Source organism: Diuraphis noxia, unplaced genomic scaffold (assembly GCF_037042655.1).
Source record: "Diuraphis noxia isolate RWA-SAM2 unplaced genomic scaffold, SU_Dnox_SAM2 contig0001, whole genome shotgun sequence".
NCBI classification, from domain to species: Eukaryota; Metazoa; Arthropoda; class Insecta; order Hemiptera; family Aphididae; genus Diuraphis; species Diuraphis noxia.
The window spans coordinates 94,796,408-94,816,959 of record NW_028301711.1 but is presented as its reverse complement, the minus strand read 5'-3'; the positions used below and the strand labels follow the sequence as shown (position 1 = coordinate 94,816,959).

General features: G+C 29.9%; 1 long non-coding RNA gene across 2 annotated transcripts in view; it reads left to right on the top strand.

Moving 5' to 3' along the window:
* Nucleotides 1-394: 394 nt before the first annotated feature.
* Nucleotides 395-20,552, top strand: part of LOC149062525 (uncharacterized) — a 37,589-nt gene continuing 17,431 nt past the window's right edge. The window contains exon 1 of one of the 2 annotated variants that reach the window (XR_016189416.1): nucleotides 395-484. This is a non-coding gene — a long non-coding RNA (uncharacterized LOC149062525). Of the gene's footprint in view, nucleotides 489-20,552 lie in introns of both variants that reach the window. The other variant, XR_016189417.1, reaches the window with a different exon arrangement.

The window sequence follows — 20,552 nt, the reverse complement described above, 5'->3', positions numbered from 1 at the left end:
ATATCTATATATTCCATACACATTTACCCGTATATGTGCACGCGTGTATACAAGTCAGGGTGGTAGTGTAGTCGAAACGACTAGCGGGGAATGGATACCTATGGAGGTCAGAAGGAGAGGAGGAGAGTTATGTAGACGAGAGGGTGATACGGTCGAAGGGGCTGATGACGGTGTTGTGGCGTTTGGTGGAGGGGAGGGGCCAGCGCAATTCAATTACACGCCGTTAGCTCATTTAGTATTTAGCTGACGGTTGTCGCCATAGAAACGGGGACGCGCGCAGAATCCACCCCAACCGACAGTGCCCGGGGGGTGCCGTCGCGTGCCTTATAAAAAGCTGATGTCGGCGCTGCGAACGCTCACTTTTGGACTCCAACTACAATGACGAAAACGACGACGAGACGGCGCGGCGTCAGCTTCAAACTCTGTCTGTCTCCGGCCCCGGCTCCGACTTCTAACACTCTACGACGCTCCCAGAATCGACCACGTAAGTATGTTTTATATTTTATAATTTAACATCGAGATTATAAATATTATTCTTGAACCAGTGTTGTAAAGTATTTGAATAAAAGTATTCGAGTAAAAGTTTTCGAATACTGTTTTATTTTTTATCGTTATAATATAATTTAGTCATATTTTTTATAAATATTAGAATATAATATTATTTTATTTTAATCACTTTGATATTACTATTATGCATTATTTCAGATGATACTTTTAATGTAACGTGACTAAAAATATTTAGACAAAAAATATTACTGACATTAATTTTTTCATTAGCGCGTCCCTTATTTTTTTGATTTTTTTTTTTTAATGCATTTTATGTTGTTAACTATTGTAATTATTTTAAGTATTTGAGTCGTTATTCAAATCTGCGGCATTTTATATATATATTTAAAATAAGATATTATTTTAATTTATTCTTTACAACACTGCAGTATAATACGTAATTTACTCAGTCATGCAATGAGCAAACAAGTATAATACCCACATTGTATTATGCTTTTACGGGTATGAACTTGTTAGAGATTTTCGCTTTAAATTTTCTCAAAAGGCTAAAAAAATAATTTAGCATAATATAGTATTATATAAAATTCATCGTACCCATGGTAACTAATGTACAGCGTACATTACACCACAATAATTATTTTATAAATAGGTGCCAACTACTTTTATTAATTATTTATAAGTTATAACTATTATTATATATTTTACTTCAGTAGATATTACTGGCATTAAAATAATCATGTGTTGCATACTAGGTTAAATTTCCTTTTATATACCTACTAAAACAATGACATAAAAAATTGTTGCTTATTTTTTTTTTTTAATGATATAGGTGTAATTTAGTTTCTTTACAGTTTCCTATATTCTTTTTAATAACTAAATTAATACGTATGAATCCCCGCAAATGTATTATTTTTAATTTTAAAATTAAAATAAATATATGATTTACACAGACATATTTTTCAGTGTTTATAATGTATCGATAAGATTTAAATTTATACAATTACGCCTATTTTAACGATTTGCCGTACTTAAACCACCCATTTAAATGCGAAATTTAAATTTAACTCGCATTGGATTGTACTAATAATACCAAACAGTGAGGGTCGAAACTTTTGAACTGAATATAGCTACCTATATGAATATATTCGAAGAAAATAAAACATTAAGTGGCCCTTATTATATTGTTTCTTCAATCGGCTTCGGAAACGCGGCAATAAAAGGTTTCCCCTAAAAACATAAAATTGTTTCAATAAAGGTCGTGATTTTTTTTCGTATTATCATAATACAGTATGCAACATTTTTTTTTTTTTACAGCCCTGTCCGTGGTGGTTTTTATTATTCTTATTATTCAATCCGAGAGCGATAAAGTACGGACGCGGGGGACTCGCCAGAGTCGTAAAAAAAAAAATAATAATAATAAAATTTCAGGTTTATAGGTAGGTACGTGTTATGTTTAGTCGTTGACAAGTGTGTGTAGGCCGCGTAGGAAGTCGATGATTCGATCCCCGGTTCTATTATTTTATTATTACTATAACTATTACTATTATTATTTTACGCACGTTTAAATGGATAGGTGGACGACGGCCACAGGAAACTCGACGTACACGTATAAGTGCGGCGCGTCGTCCCCTGTCCGCCGGTCGTTCCGCTCGACAATCGGAAGGAAGGGGGGCACTTGGACTCTACGCTCAGTAAAAGTGCACTTGACATGTTGCACTGACTTTTCACACGCCGAGGCCATAATTTTCCCTCGTCTCTCGTAATAAATTTCATGCTGTGTACTTTTGTCACAGGACATTTACAGGACCTTTGTTAACAGCAAAAAAAAAAAATTAACATCCATACCGCGCGAATCGAGTGGTAAACAAAAACTCACACCTCTTTATTATAATATATTATTACATATATATAGCTGGGTATTTAAATTAAAACGAGTAACGACGTTTTTCCGGCCAACATCCTCCGCGTCCGAATAACAACAGCGCAATTAATCGCTATTAAACGCGTTTGCTTATTATTTTTTTTATTGAATTATAAATATTTTAATTCAATACAACTAAATTGTCAGCCACAATCGTTTGTTTCATTATTGATCAAATGTGATAATTTTATACCATTAATCTCACGACGATATATTATCAAGTATAATAAAATATAGGTACAATTTAGTTTAATCGTTAAAATATGCCTAACACGTTTTTTATTTTGTTAAAACGTATTAAAACGAAATACCAAACTAATATACCTATTTGAAAATTAAAGAAAACTAATCATCTATCAAGTTAACAAAAACGCTTTAATTCCTACTTAGCAGGTTTAGTAAACTTCAGTAATTAGGTTCAATATTTTAAGTACCATATATTATGTTTAATGTGTGTTTAATCAAAAACAATAGGTAGGTATAGAATATAGATATACAAAGAAATATTTATTTGTTTTAAAAAAATGTATATATAAATATGTGAATATTAGCAGGTGTTTTGTAATATTTAAAATACGTTTCAATTATTTTTATTTATTTATCTTATTCCATTAATTGATTTAAAACTGTTTTTACTTTGAAAATATTTTAAAAATATTGTGAATGCCTATTGTCTATTAATATAAATCGTAATTAAAAATAACTGTTTTTGTATATTTGCTATTTTATAAAATATGTTTATATGCGCATTTTTTTAAAATTATTTATAGAATAGCTTGAACTTAGTGTATTACCATTATTTTTATTTCCAACCATCATATCAAAGCAGGAAACTCTAAATAAAATACATATCTGCTAATTATATATATAACGTGTTCATGTTATCAAAATCTCTAATATTTATTATAAATTATTATTTATTATCCAGTTTTAGTATAGGTACATAGTTTAATTGAAAATATTGATTGCTAACGTATTATATGTTCGGTTACGTCAACGATTCTATGTAAAATGACCTTTTTAGCCATACTAGATGTTTTAATTAATATTGAATAACGTTGCACAATTGTTTCATCATAATTTTACTGGAAATAAATTATTTATTTAATGAAAACATCATGTACACATTAGAAAATATCTTGAGAAATTAAATTTCAAAATTAATTGCGATGAACACAAAATAATATTATTTTAATTCGTTTGTTTGATCTACGAATTTATCAAGTTGAGAAAATGCACTTAAAAATTATGTTTGAACTTAATATTCTTAAAACCATTTCTTATGCAGTTTTAATGCATGGTGAACGTATTTATGCATTTTACCAACGATTTTCAGTCAGAAAGGATAGTATGTAATGAGTGGAAGAGATCAAAAATATCGTAATTTTTGTTAACGATGATAATAATTAGGTAGGTACCTATTATCTAGGTATCTTGGTAACAATCAAACGCATAAGTTTAATTTTAAAATTAAATTACTCCATAAAACTCTTCGCTTTCGGCAGCGTGCTTTGGTTCGTATTCGCTCGATATATTACCATAATAATATATGATTATCACAAATATATTGTATGCATTTCCGATGAGAGTTTTCCAAGATTAACCCGATGCGTTCCAACGCTTTTTTATTTTCTGTACGTACTGTGTTGTACTGAAAATTTGTCTTACGGTAGCAAAGGTACATTTTGATATTCATGCTGTTCACAGTCGAGATCCAAACAATTTTTAATTAAACACTTGTAGTAAAAGAATCGAATGTCCAAAAATATTATCGAAACTCAGTTTACGATTATATTATTTGCTTTTATTGTGAATGTCCTCTGCGGGTACTAAACTGATGATGCGTACAAGTTACACCAGACCAATTCCCCTGGAGTACCTACCGACTCCCGATGTCATATTGATTTATCAACATCATATTTCACTGGAAAACGTATAATATGATTTGTGTCGATTTCTTTTAGAGTGTGTTTAGATTGATATTTTCCGAGCGTTCGCCACACATTGAGTCCCCTTTTTGGATTGTTCTATTTTAAAATCAAATATTTTTTTGACACTAAAGGTATTATATTATAATATTAATACGCTATCAGCTATCTACATATTAGCGTTCATATATTATAATGTATACAAGAAAACACAATACAACCGCCATACACAATTATAGAGATTCGCAAATACTGTGAAACCTTTTTTTACAGTTCTAACAATAATATATTTTAAAATAATCATATCTCCACTTTTATAATATTTCAATTTTTTATTATTATCTAAAACTTAAACGAACTCTAATAAACTTCTTGATCTTCATTTTCACGAGATCTAAAGAAATATCTATACCTATTTATAGTTTGTTTTTGTCACATCAAACAATAATTAATTGTAAGTTATTCACTTTAAGAATCCGATAACAAATTTTAAATATGAATCCCGTTTTATCCATTACGTAAAATGTATATCATATACCCTTCTACCTTATATTTATTTCATCGCCGTCGTTTTTATAATGCATTGGTTCTTTGTATTTAGTATATGTATCACTATAGTATATCATGTATATGGTTGCCATCTTAATCAATACATAAACCCGGTCAGATTTTAGCTTGCAGACATAGGTATCATAAAATTAAGTATAACCATGTTAGACGCCATATTCAGTCGTCACCACCGTCGGTCGACCCTCGATTTGGCCTGATAAATTTGTTTTCCTTTTCTCGACTGTTTCCCTACTACGGTGCATTTTAATGAGCGTTGCATGCATATATATCAAATTATTGATTAAATCTGCAACGTAAATTATTGAAAGAGATCTGCAAACGGGAGCCCTTGCACATTACATAAGTAATATGAACGAAATGCCTACCACATTGTCCTAGACCGTGCAACATATGCTCAAATCCTTCATAAATCCAAACTATAGACAAATATAAGAAATAGGTATATACCTATAATGTGGTTACAGCGACGCGATATTACATAATTTTTGTTCACACTTTAAATGTACAATTAATGTACAACACTGCCATGTCTATTTGCGTCTAGTTTCCGGTATATTACATTATATGTTATGATCCAATTATTTCACATACAATTATAATTGCAATGCTTTGTTTGGAGGCGAATTTAAGTGTAAATTAGATTCTATGAAAGTTTACAAAAACACTTATTATTTCAGACATTCGCTCTAGTCGCGAGAAGTTTAATTTAAGTTTGTTGCAAACAATCTCCGCGAAACTTTAACAATGTAAATAAAAATCGATAATTTTCTCGTAGGTACTTAATTAGAAATCACTCGTGTTTTACATTAATAATTGGTTTTTCGTTCTACGGCGCCCGCTTGACATACCCTAATTTTTGAGACCATTAACTATAAAAAGAAAAAATCATACATGCACTGTCGTGGATGTCCAATACTCCGATCAATCGTATTATTATCAAACGATTACCGTTCCATTATATTTCAGATATTTTTGGTGAGTCATTTTGCTCACTGAGTTCGGAAATGAAACATCATTTGTAATTAATCACAAAGGACAACTTTATACAAGTTATTGTTCGATAGTGTTTTAAAATTTTTTTTTATACTCTTAACTTTAAGTACCCGGCAAGTAAATGTAAGTATAATACTCATCGCTGCCACATCACTTATCGTCATCGATGATTAATTAATAATCACACTGTTGCAGTGGAGGATTGATGATATTATAAAATGAAACGATTTTTTTGATTATCAGCCGATATTCTAAAATGAAAAAATAGTCATACTAGTTGGACAGTTTAGACCTAGCAATGTAGTCACTAGTCAAATCGAAATATTGTATTAACGCAATTTATGTAAAAGTGATTTATTAAATATATCATAGTAAATTTAGCAGAATATAATTTAAAAAATTTTGGACCTTTATTATTTTTCATTAGAATTTTTTAATTAAATATCTATTTTGAAATCCGTATATTTGATCAAACCGTTTGAATTTACAAAAACTGAAAGAACTCATTATGTATCAATACTATTCAATACAACCCAATCAACTATTATAGTTCATCAGTTACTTATAAACATGTTCTCAATACACGGTTAATGTATAACTTAAGACTTTTCGACACGTCTTAATAATTTCATAGCTCCTAACTGTTTTGATACCATTGTTATATTATTTATACAAACATGTATTATATTTTATGTAAAAGACTATCACTAGTTGTGTCGTGAGCTTACAGGAAATGTCTGTGAGACCTCAGCAATAAAATAATATTGTCTAAATAAATAAAAACATTTATGACCGTGTGGGAAACGAAGTCGGTAATGGTTTACACACGAGATGATGCCATATGCATGTACATCAATATTTTTGATTAGGTTAAGTATAAAATAAGTTTTTTGAAGAGATTTTCATATTATATGTGTATGTGTGTCTGAGTTTTACAAAAAAGAGAGGTAAAAAGTAAAAGATATACTAAAAGAACTTTTAATACAAAAGCGTTTTCAGCGTTGAAAATTTCCGTTGTGTCGTTACAGTGCGCTGCACTGCTGCTATTGCACAAATGCATAATAGCATAATATATATATGTAGATATATTATATGTAAGTGTGTGTGTATTAAGTCACGATACGATGAATTCTGAATAAAATACGTATTATATAAACGATAGTCGGCTGGAAAAAATGCTCTGCAGCTATATAAATAATATGTAGTCAGAAACTTCTAGTTGGTGGAGATGGAAATTTTTCCACTAAGCTTCTGTCGGTGCATATAGGGGTGGAATTCGGGAGTGAGAGAAGGGAAGGCGAGAGCTGCATCTATCGTTGATATGAATTTTTGCGTGTGTATGTGTAACGTCTAGTATAACTTATATAAGTTTTTACATATGAATATATTTTATATGTAATATACATAAATGCAGACTGTGGCCAGTGGCGAAACGCATATTTACCCATCGGGTCATTCTTAGTTATTTGTATAGGACTGAAAAGCTATTAGTTGGTTGGAGTATTTGTACACATATATCGGTAAGCGACGACGGGTTGATAAGTAATCAAATACTACAAAAACCACTACACGGTAAGTAAGTTTATATTCACTTCAAAGGGCCAATAAAATATGAGTGTGTCTATTATAGGAACATAAATTGTTATGGAAACTTTTAATGTGATTGCGAACGTGGAACAGTTTTATGTGCATTTGTTTTATATATTGTCAATCAATCAAGCATGTTTAAAGTTTAATTCTATCATACATGATTTTAAAAATCTAGCGCTTATGCTTTTAGCACTTTAATTCTATGATAGGTATTTTTGAAACCACAATTTTCCATTAACTATTAATTAAACATGTAATCATGTTGAGTTTTAAATTGGGTTGAAAAAGAATATTCGCATTAAATAAATTCTATCGTAGTATCAATATATTTAGCGTAAATGCGTTATATTTTAATGAAGTGGTTTATATATAATAAACTTCATAAAACAATGTAATATAACTTACGGAAGTGCACTAGCTAGTACCATATTACTAACATACCAGTCTATGTATATAGAAATACGCTTATAATACAAAATATTAAGTAATAGTGTATTTTTCAAAAATAATTCAAGATGTTTACCGAATTAAAAGGTTATCTAATTTGAAACATAGTATAACAACATATTCTGTCACGTTAAAATATTTGGGTTTCGTGCTAAATTAATGTCGACATTACTATAATATTTACCAGTAAATTGGTTTGCATTTTTAAATTTCAAAAAGAAATAACATGGTAAATGTAGAACGAAAATTGTATGAACGAAAATATTAAATACGAATATACTTTTAAATTATTTAAAATTTTCTGTTAGAAATAATAAAGGAATACAAAAGATTTTATATCATCATTGTTTATTTCTAATTGATGAAGAATTTCATATATTTTCCATTCGATTAATAAAATGATAATATTTTGTTTAAAAGTTGTTGAATAATAACGGAATGCTTATTATTTTACGTGATTATAAATAAGAATTAAGTAAACTGTTTTTTTCAATAAAATATATCGTTTTGAACTCGTACGTCTAATTAAATTAATTATAGTGATAAGATTCGTTTGTATTAAGGCATTAGCTTATGAATAATTACCAAGATTAATTTTTGTATATTGGTCAATTGTGGTTCCGTTAAAATATTATCTCATATTATAATTTATTGGACCCAGTGATAAGGAATGGTACAATATTAGGCTTTCTACGAAAATACAAGCATTAACAGTTCAATATATATATATATATATATGTATATTAGTAGAAAATATTTTATATATAATACAATAAGGTCAATATTTAACGTAAAAAACTACCAAACATTAATTGTGTTTTAAACTTTTTAATATTTATAAGTCGATCGTGTTACATCTTTGAAAACCGTGGACCACTTTTCTGGAATCAAAATGAAATTGTAGATTTAGATTTCTGACCTTATTCATCTCCGATGGCATTCATTTTACTCATCGTTCTTTCTGCTCGACAACCGCATCGGCACAGCCCTAGCACTTGACACCCCGAATGCGTACCCCTCGAACACTTAACCGTCTCCTGTTTGTTTTGCTACTTCGCCGATAAATAAGTACTTATTATAATTAGTATGATGTAGACACTTATAGTGCAGGGTGTACGTGAGTATACAGTTTCACGATCATAATAAGTATTTTTTTTTTTTTTTTTGTAACCAATGGCAAATTTATATAGAAACAATAAAATGATTAATTTCAATTAACTGGCTACATCATATTGTGTGAGTCAACTTTTAATGATTGAATCCCTCGATTTATTACTTACCGGGTTATTCAGAGACGGCATACCTTTCTAAAGAATTTTTAAAATAGGTTCAGTAGTTTCAAAGATTTTCTTCTATACATACAAAACAAATTTTACCTCTTTATATTTTATATTTTGGAAAACATTAGTGCTAGAGAAACCTTAGCTAAATCTTTTGAAAATAAATCTGTAAAAATTCTGATTTATGAAAATGATTTATTACTCATATGAATCCGCTACTAAATATTCAATTAAAAAAAATTAGAAAATTTTTGTGGTGGGGGGGGGGGTGAAGGCCAAGGGGGCATAATATTGAATATAAAAATAATTTTAAAAAAAAATTTCCATTCGCTTTAAACTGTGTTATTCAGATTTGCTAGGTTTATTATTATAATTGTTCAAAAAACTTGCCAGGTTAAAAATTATTTAAAAAATTTTATTTCAAATATGAACAAAACGAATGTAGTCGTAGGTATGGCTTACATAGGGACATACAGTACATATTATAATTTTTTTCACACGATACGACCCTTAATAAGTATCATATGCAAATATTGTATAATTGTATAGTGTATGAATCGCGACGCCAGCAGCTGTAATAATACATTTATAGACACATATCGCGGCGAAGTAAGTATTTCGAATCAAAATACTGTATTTGGTCGATTGCGTTGTCGTTAATGCACCGGGCCAAGTGTATAATATTATGCAAGACTGCAGAAGTCATAACGCTTTTTATGCATAGCCTATAATCATAATTCATAGTGTATTAGTGTACTTTTATTTTTTGTTATCCATATTAATATGTTAAACTTGACCTCTTCATGTACACGAGTCGCGACTTCCACCTGGCCACCATGCAACCGATTTCCTGACGTTCCCACGTAACTTAATTGGAACTCAAATAAAATATGTTGAAAAAAATCTAAACTATTATTTCATGGAGTTTGTTGTAAACTCAAGTCATCACTAAGTGCCAATTAAAAAGTTATAATTTTTTTTTTTTTTAGTTAACAATAGTAATACAACGGATCGTAAATTCAGAATAGTATGCTTTGAAAAAATTGTTTTCGAAAACACTGTTACTGCGTGTAACATAAAAATTAAGCACCAGTTATTTCACATTATAATTTATAACATTATTTATACACATTATATATTTGTACTGTAGAAAACGAATTAAATATGATTTTTGAAATCGTGACTGTTTGACGTCAATTATTTTTGGCGTTACGGCCTCTTATGTAAATATTTTACAAAGATCAATTAGTTTCTGCGTTCATCGGTTGAACACTAAATTAGCGTATTAATGAAGGCAGTATAATTCGACCTAACCTTCATATTATCATTACTCGTATTTTACCATTATAGCACAGTTGTATTGGTACTAAAATGTGAAATCGGAGAAATATCGGAAAAAGTCATGCATAAAACAGAACAAAATACATATTATAATTATTTCGACATCGCCGCCAGGACGATTCCACCCAAAACTGAAATAATATAAATATGAAGCATATTTTAATACCTCGATAGGATTTAATAAGACGGGTCTAAAGCTTACGGTTGGCGTATAAAATAATCTAGATATATGGTTGAGTGGAGAGAGTGTAAGCGTCACTGTTTAATTAATAATAATAATATTATCGTTTTTTGTACAATGTCACACGGGCACTCTTTCGAACTCCGAGGATGATCACTGCTGCAGCTGTCGCTTGATTGACACATTTAAACGCCAGTCCCTTCGTTATATACACAGGAAACAATCAGTTTCACCGGTACGATAGTAATAAATTATATTAATAAAAATAATAATAACATAAGCGCGTAATTCTCTTAACGACTGCCCGTATTCGAAACAGCAGCAACAACAGACGGTTTTCAAAAACGATCGTCCACGATTAATCATGAGATTATTATTTAATTTATTAAGTGGTTTAAGACATTAATCCTAGATTCGTAGATCCACGATTTTGGTGAGATTACGTTTTTGATCCGACTGCAGGTTCTAAAATTTAGCGTTGCGCATCATGAAAATATAATATTATGAAAACAATTCGTATTTAATAACTATAATATTATTCGCACCGCCAGCGAGCAATTATAAATCAAACCCAGGTATAAGGTTGCGTATCGAAATATCGCGTGTACCACAATATACGGGTACTATCTGTTATCGTAATAAATAATAATACATATTAATTTTCAGTATATTTCATTATTGAATATTTATGTCATTCTATACCGAAATTCGTTATAGGATATAATTTGTTACAATTTGCGCGCCCTATCATTTAATAGTAGTATGATGCGATATTCTCATCGGTATTATAAAAAATGTTGTCACTTTTTAATTTTAAAAATCGTTTGACCAAAATATGTTTTTGAAATGTACGCCATTTTTTAACATCACATCCACCATGTAGATAGTAAATAATGTTATGACATCATGTCGTACTTATTTGTATAAGATGGTTCATACCACTGTAAAAACAATACAATACCTTATACCTATGTAATTCGAGTCCCGAATTCGAACAATCGACCCGAACACAAATTTCGTCAACGGGTTTATTATATTATGTTTTATTATTCTCTACAGCTATATCTACATAAATTCCGTGACATATTTAATATTGTAAAAAACGGATAGGCAACTATGCCTATGGCGTTCGTATTAGGGGAGCTCGAAACTTATAATATAAGAATAAAAACGTACCACTTATAAATATTAATGATAATATATTTTTTTTTTTTAACTGTTTAATTTGTTTTTAAAATAAATCTAATACGTAATTTAAATACAGAACATTGGAAAGAATTAAATAATTATACTGTTGTAATATTGTGTGTAAAATCTTTTAGTTTGGGTGGTTAACTATCAGTCTCGTATAATTATATCCTATAATAGATAATTGTGTAACGGAACAGTCAACAGATTTAAACGTTTCATGTGGTCGAGCGCCTAAGATTTTAAATTTAAATTATTAATTTACTTTATGTAACTCGAATCAGTGTGTATATGGATAACATGGATGAGGTCGGTCAACCTCTGAAGACACCACTATTGAACAGTGCTACTTATTCTTTATTGTCTTATGTCACAAAACATCTAAATCAGCATTCAGGTCATATGAGGATTCAGTGATGTCATTTGGATCACACATGATAGACATTTTCGAATTTAAAATCACACATTATTGTGATTTCACCAAATTAAATTATATGGCCTAATAAATGGATAAAATCCAGATAGGGTTTGTGTAGCATAAATCAAAGTATACTAATAAAAAAAAATCATTAATTAATTAAATAACGCAACTACCAATATAGTGTGTACTGATACAGTGATAAAAGTTGCAATTTTGTAAATTTCCTTGCAGGATTTTATAATTTTAAAGCTTCCTAATTTAAGAGATCAATAACGAATAAAATTCGAGCAGTAATATTCGATGTACTATTTTATATAAGTATAATAGCAGTAATATTAAGTAATATTTATATAACCATAGCTGTGTCTAATATTTAATAATATTATAATCTGCAGGTACACTGGAAAACACTATGCCACAGTTTATATTAATATAATATTATCGTTTCTGGAAAAACAATTTTTTCCCTACATTATTATATACATAACATAACATAAACACGATATATTTTGTATTTATTTATTTATTTATAACACAGTTTATCATTCTTGAGGGAAGACGCACACCGTATCCGATTGGAATCGAATAAGTAGGAAAACATTTTTCCCGGTGGCCCGTTTACAGTTTATACATTATAATACATCTTTGAAGTTTATGGCAGGACCTTTTTATATTATGTTACGTAAAAGTGCAATGAGCATAATATGACCAAATGTATTATATTGCTGGAAAAGTTTTTTGAAGAGATTACTCTTTTACCATCGACCCGTCCGTTGTAATTTTTGTTTGATATTTTTCTTTTATCCGAAAGTCAGAAAATATAATATTTACCTTACGATTTTTCGATTTTTCATTTTTAATGAAGTACTAACTCCGTCGTTCTCTTCGTTTCTAGCATGCAAGTTGCATGCCATATACATATTATATATACGTCTATAAGAATAATAATATGATTTTACACAATAAAATATGCGCCTTAGTCGCTCGCTATGCTATCATTCAGTTTTTCTTTTCTTTTTTTTTATAACAATAAAAAACATATAAGAGCATACATAAGATTTTCTCTCGGCATTGAAAAAAATCCTTCGGCTGTGTGGACTATATGTAGCAATAAACTTACATTAAAATATAATGAACGTTGCATAGGTACCTCTCTATATACATTATTTTCCATTTTCCCATCGAAGTCTTCAACGATAACCTTTGATAGAATCTAACTTTTATATTAGAAAAAATATACAAATACTGTGTTGATATTGCAGCCCCATAATGGTCTCGTTATATTTTATCGATTTTTGGTTTTCGTTGAGAACAATATGCAAATCACATAGCAATGATTACACATATCATTAAACGCAAAGACACTAGACACGATATTACCTGCAGTTAATACAATTTCAAGACGCATTAGTGTATAACCTTATACCAGACAAACCGTAGGTGACCAGTATCACACACTATGTGGTGTGTAATTAAGTGATTAATCTTTTAATCCGATCCCGAATTACACGTTATGTCCGTCGCATTCACAGCTCTTGGACACCTGTAACGACTGTAGCATTATTTCTGCTGTCTGTACGATTCGTCCTATTATATTGTATACCTATATTGTGCATATGTTACAGCATACAGCCGAGATCACAATTAGTCACATATATACATTATACGTACAAGTAATATCATAAATCACTCTTTTCTCCTCTCCGCCAAACGTTTTTACGTACTTTGATTATCAATCAAGACTTAAGTAAAGTTCAATAGTTCGTTGACACTAATAGACTATACGATTTTAAACATTATTATATTGTACGTCATGCTGCGGGAAATGTGACACATCCAGTATTCTCAGCCATAGCTAGTAAGTAATTGGGCATTGCAGCTTTAGTTATAACAAATAAAAACAAAACAAAACAAATTAAAACAAATTGTCATTTGATTAAATTACCAAACGAATGTTTCCTGTCAATTTAGTATGTCATAGTATTGACTGGCGTTACTAACGTATTTTTATTTAGTGAATAGGTAGTAATAAAATATACACTAATACTATACTCATGGGACTGTTGTTCACATTTTTCTGTTTGTGTATTTAAAATACTCATATCTATATCAAACCATCGATATCATTTCATCAATTATCGCAGTATCGCAAAGACAATTATGATCATCGACAAATGAATATGTATATGGTTTATCGGCTTATCGAAATTATTTTAAACACATACATTTAATGATCAGTAAAGGTTTTGATTTTCAATATAACTATGTAGTATATAGAGTATTTGTAATTTTAAACGTTTTACGATTACACTATTATAACCATTTGTCAGTGTGCATAAGTCATTGTGCTTGTGCTGCAGTCGTATGTTCTGTATAGTGTTTTATAAACGTTTTTGCGGCGTTTAAGTTAAATTTAAATGGAAGAGCAATATTTAAAATGAAATATAAATTGAATTATAAAACTATTATTATTTATTGCAATTAGTAAACATTTGATGGTACTTGTTTGTTATCGCCCCACCAGTACACCGTATAAAATTTATCGCCCCGCCACTCTTCACGTTTACAAAATGTTACTGAAGACATTTCTCGGGCCCAGTAGTATATGAAATGGACAATTGTGTGTATTGGTAGTCTAGAACCAGTTAGCCAATTATTAATTATTAATCCTTTTTCCTTTCGACAACTTCTTTTCTGACATCACCATCGCGATCCCTTGATAAACATTATATGGCCATTTTCACACACTTCACTAACTTTAATTATATTATGTTGTTGTAAAAAGCTAATTCCAGTATCACTGTTTGAAACAATTGTAAGTAATTGTAAGTAATTCAGTAAAATTCATTTTAACGTATTTCTCAGTAGTAGGTAATAAGTGAATGAAATGGTAAACGAATGCCAGCAACGAACTAATCGAAAATTATCATAAAAATGATAAAATGTAGTTTTCTCATTTTCTAAAATAGATCACAAACGATTAGCAATAGCGATAAATTGTATGCGATGTACTGGAGGGGCGATAACAAACAAGAGTGGTGGGGCGATAAATTTTATACGGTGCACTGGCGGGGCGATAACAAACAAGCACCCATTTGACAAAGCTCGCTAAATATTAAATAAAGCAAAATATGATGCAGTGCGGTACAATAAATATATAATAGGTACCTACCTGGTTAATACGTACATATTTCCCTATTAGTCAAATCAGTCTATACAGATTGCTCGCCACACATTTTACGTAATAACCGACAAGTCATTTACACACGTAGATACATGAATTAAAAACAAATAATATTTTTAAAAATAATAATAATAGTATAATGTAGGTAGTGAGATTCCGGTGCAGCTCATAGCACATAATACTAAGTGCGGAATACAATACAAACAACTGTTTTAATATAAAACTCAGTAATACGATATAATCATAATGCACTGCCAGCGAACACATATATGTGATTTGGGGTGTAGGTGTATAAAATTGATCATTTGAGCGCATTATGTGGGATAGAGATATTTCTACAAAGGGTGTTGTCACAATGGGAAAACGATCGCGTCTCAAACCCTCGACTAACTAGGTACGTACGGTCTATATTATATGCTCTGCTCTCGTCCGGTAATCCTACTCCAACATGTTATATCTTAACCACTATCCCGTATATAATTATCATACGCGTATATTTTCGTTGTTATATTATTTTTCTTTTAACGTGACCACCGCCGTCTGCACAAGAGCGTTTTAAAATATTCCAAGCGCGGTCCACGCCTAATCTGATAATCCTTTTCTTTCTTTTTTTTTTGGATTTTCCACGTCCATCATATTGCAGTTTTGTCACGGTCAGGCGTATATTATCACCTCGAGCAGCGACCACGAGTAATTATTATTACTATTATTACTCGTGCTTTCGGATATAACATAATGTGTGGGTCCATTTTCCTCCAAAAATGAGATATTTTATAAGATTATTTTTTTCACTCATTGTATGCATATGTTTTACCAATATTTGAAGCTTTATAATACATATACGTCAGCTAAACGTATTTCGTTGCTATAATTTTCATTTAACGCGACCGTCACCGTTCTTGCGAAAGCGCTTAAAATATTCCACACGCTATCCACGCATAACCCAATAATCTTTTTTTTTTGCTTTTCCATCATATTGCATTTTATCACGGACAGGTATATTTTTACCTCGAACAGCAACCGTTATAATAGGCCGTTTGAATATAAATACCTACGCTGTACCAGTAGGTGTCATTATACTTATATTAACCAAAAACGACGCAATATATACATGGCTTGGTGAAAGTCTTAAATTAACACATATATTTTTATCTTTTTTCGGATATAATATTATGATGAGTGAGTCAATTTCCCTCCAAAAACGATAAATCGTTTTCTTTTTCTTCCACTTTCCGCTTTCTAGTTTCTACCACACAAAAAAACCAAGACATCGTCAGCTTTTTTAAAAAAATTATTGAAGCAACGTGGCTACGGACAACATAATATAATATTTATTATTCTCTCTCGTTATAGGAATATATTATTTTTCATATATTTTAAGTGCTATATTATATACGATTAAAATAAACAATAAATATAGTAAAGAACGTCATTATATTATTGACGCAGGCTATAATATCAATCCTAAACATTTGATTAGATGACTAAGATGACACAATATAGAACCAATGCTCACCATATAACGATCTGATTCATATTTAGTGGCGTCATCATAATTATATAATACTATCTTCCAAAATTATGATTATTGTACATGATTGCCACTGAATTAAAAATCCAAACAATGCACAACTATAATCCCTCACAGGGTAGACATTATTTAAACGTATTATTTACATTCGTTTTTAATGCCAAACCGCGATCGAACTCATCACTATATTGTATTCATTGTTTAATAACACAATACCTACATTATTTGTTAGCTCGTCCACGGGCTGTATTATATTACGCAATGCGTAATGATTATGGCCTTTGAACTATATAAAATATAATAAGGTTTTTATCGACAACTTACGATTGTGTATTATGTTTTTTTTCGGTCTAATCGTAATCTATTCAGCATACATCTCTCGACGTGTATAGTAATAATTACTATACGATTTATCGGTCTTTTGAACTCTTTTACTGAACTGTTTTGCTTTTAATATTTCTAGTTTACAACCACGTTTTGGTTTTTTCAGACGTGTCGTTGTGCAGGCAAAATACGGACAGAGTGGTAGGTAGGTATATTATCCATTTATCTGAGCTGGCAATAACCGAAATTGAATTTCGGCAGACGAGCCCGCACAAGGACGCGTTCGTTCGCATTTTATGGTCAAAGAGTGACGCGGGTAATGCGGCCGACTACTTAGATAAATAATAATAAAAAAGAAACGCTTAACGATCGAGTGCACTAACAAAATTTGTATGAAATGGGAAACAATTTTTTTCCTAGAGATGTATACAAGTTCTAAACGAACGTGCAGCGGCGTGTATACTACACATTACGGTGGTAAACGTCGACGTTCGGCGCGTGCGGGTGCTAAGTAAATTGCTTTGGCCTGCAATGGAAAACCGTACATAATACACAACTTAGGGGTAATTTTATATCAAATAAATATTGTATACGGTCGGGCGAAGATTGAGGTGATGGTATAACTATATATAGTATATACCTATATACAGTGGTGGGGTGCGATATTCCCTCTTTTTGTGCCCAGACATTCATAGAATATACACGTAAAACGAATACTTATACAGGTATTATATATTATATATCTACTATATTGGACATGCCTGTACTTTATACATTACCATAACCCCCCAATGCTAAAAGTGTCTATTATTTTACAATTTTTAAAGTATAAAAATACCCAATTTTTTCATGTTAATCTATAACAAAGTTGCACTGAAAGTCCGACCCCCCCCCCCCCTATAAATAATCTGTACCTAAAGTTTTGACTATATACATATTATATTATAAAATTTTATATTTTCGACCATCGGCGTGGCCAAATTTTCGGTGACACAATAATCCGTGTTCATTATTATCACAATATTATTAACGACGATTGATTTATATCAATATCAATTCAAGATATAAGTTTGACTTCTATTTAAAATAAAGTTGGCTTGCAGGAAGGACAGCTACCACCCTGCTGCCACTTACGTGCCCACGCCTATAATTGTAGGTACCTTTGTTTAATACTGTTCGGCTTTGAACGTTTGAGCGTGGTTAGATAAAAAACATGGTTGGTATTTGAGCGTTATCATAAAAAATATGTTGTTTAATTTTCAGTACGTTTATTTTTATCATATATTTTGTATTGTACAATGTGAACATAAACTTTTTATAACTCGTTCTGTAAATAAGCCGTATAGTTTAAACATTCCCATTATTGTTATAAATCTTTTGTTCATAAGTAGGTACCTACTTATTAAGCTCGTATTAGAAATAAAAAAGTTATATTTAGTAACATGAAAAAATTTTAAATAGATTATGGATACTACTTAGTATTGTTAAATTAAAACTTATTGAATAAATAATACCTTTTAATAGTTTTTATTAATTAACTAAAAAATAATTGATGAATAATTAAAATGCTTATTTTTTTTTTCCTTTAAAATACAACCCTCGTCTTATAAGAATGATCGCATAAAATCCACGCTAAAATTATCTATATGAATGATTTCTATCATTTTTAAATTTGCGTTTTTACCACTTAACATATTTTGAAATTTTTTTCGTAAGTACCCCTTTACCTAATAAAGATTGGTAAGAAAAAACCACTATCCTATATTGTATTTAAGTATATTTAAGGATATCTGTGCACAAAATAGCTAGAAAAGTGAGCTTATATGACCCATATTATCATTTTAGGATAAAAAGTCACCCGTGCTCAAACTTCCGACGTTCTTATCATTATATACGATTCGGTCTCCTCGAAATAAAGTTCAATCTCTCGTCGCCCACATGGAGTCAATTGTTTAGACAATTAGTATATCCAAATATAATAGCTAATACAACAACCAATTTATGACAGAAAACGTAGTTGTAATTTATCGACAACAAAATAAAAATATTATCAAAATATTTATTTCGCTAGAATAACAAAAAATTGTATAGGCACTTATGTTATTGGTAGTTCTAAAAAGTAAAAACTGATTTATCATTATACAAATATAATAAATGTTAAAACTTTAAAGAACAGTTACATTCGATAATATACTTGGAAAACTTTTTGTAACTACCTACACTGAAATAGATATAAAACTTAATACAATATTTGAGAAAACGTGTTCAAGATTTACATAGGTGTCACAGAGTTTAATTCAAATGTTTAAACATTTTACGGTTTAAGATGCATTTTATCATTATTCTAAAAAATATGGTAAACAGTGAAATGCAGTTTACAATATAGTAACAGAATTTGATGATTTAGACTTCGTGTATAAACGTTTTGTAATCTTTCCAAGCTAATCAAACAGTAAACACTGCAGTGTTATAATTGTATGACAATTATTTTTAATTACTAAAATTTTAAATTTAAGACTATAATATGTAAATTATAATATAAATATAAATAATATAATATAATTATAAATTATGATGAATCAAACTTAAATTATATCAATTTGTTTTGTTATAACATTAATAATATATTGTATGTATAAAAGCTAAAAAAATATTATCATATAATGTTACATATTTAGTTATTTAATGATAATCGTTAAACAATTAGTGGTAATTGTTAATTATTATGAATAATCGTATTTAGCGAGAAAATATTAACTAGATTCCGAAATCAGCCTTGAAATAGAAATGTAAATACAATGGACAAAAATAAGTATACATCATCCATGACGTTATTTTAGTCGGTTAAATTTTATTTTATTCAAAATATAGGTACCTATATTGATATGATATTAAATGATTGTATCCAGAAATCAAAATCTAATACCTAATATTCTATTAAATTACAATCGGTTGTCAGTACTGATCAAACATTCGTATCTAATACTCACATGTACAAATATGTTATTATACAACCGAGATTATGCCAATAAGAATAATTTTTTCTTCATTTTTATATAACACCTACCTAAATTTATAAAATAAAATTCTATCGTGACACAAAATCAATAAAAATACCTAAATAAATTAAAATAAGCTACGATGGT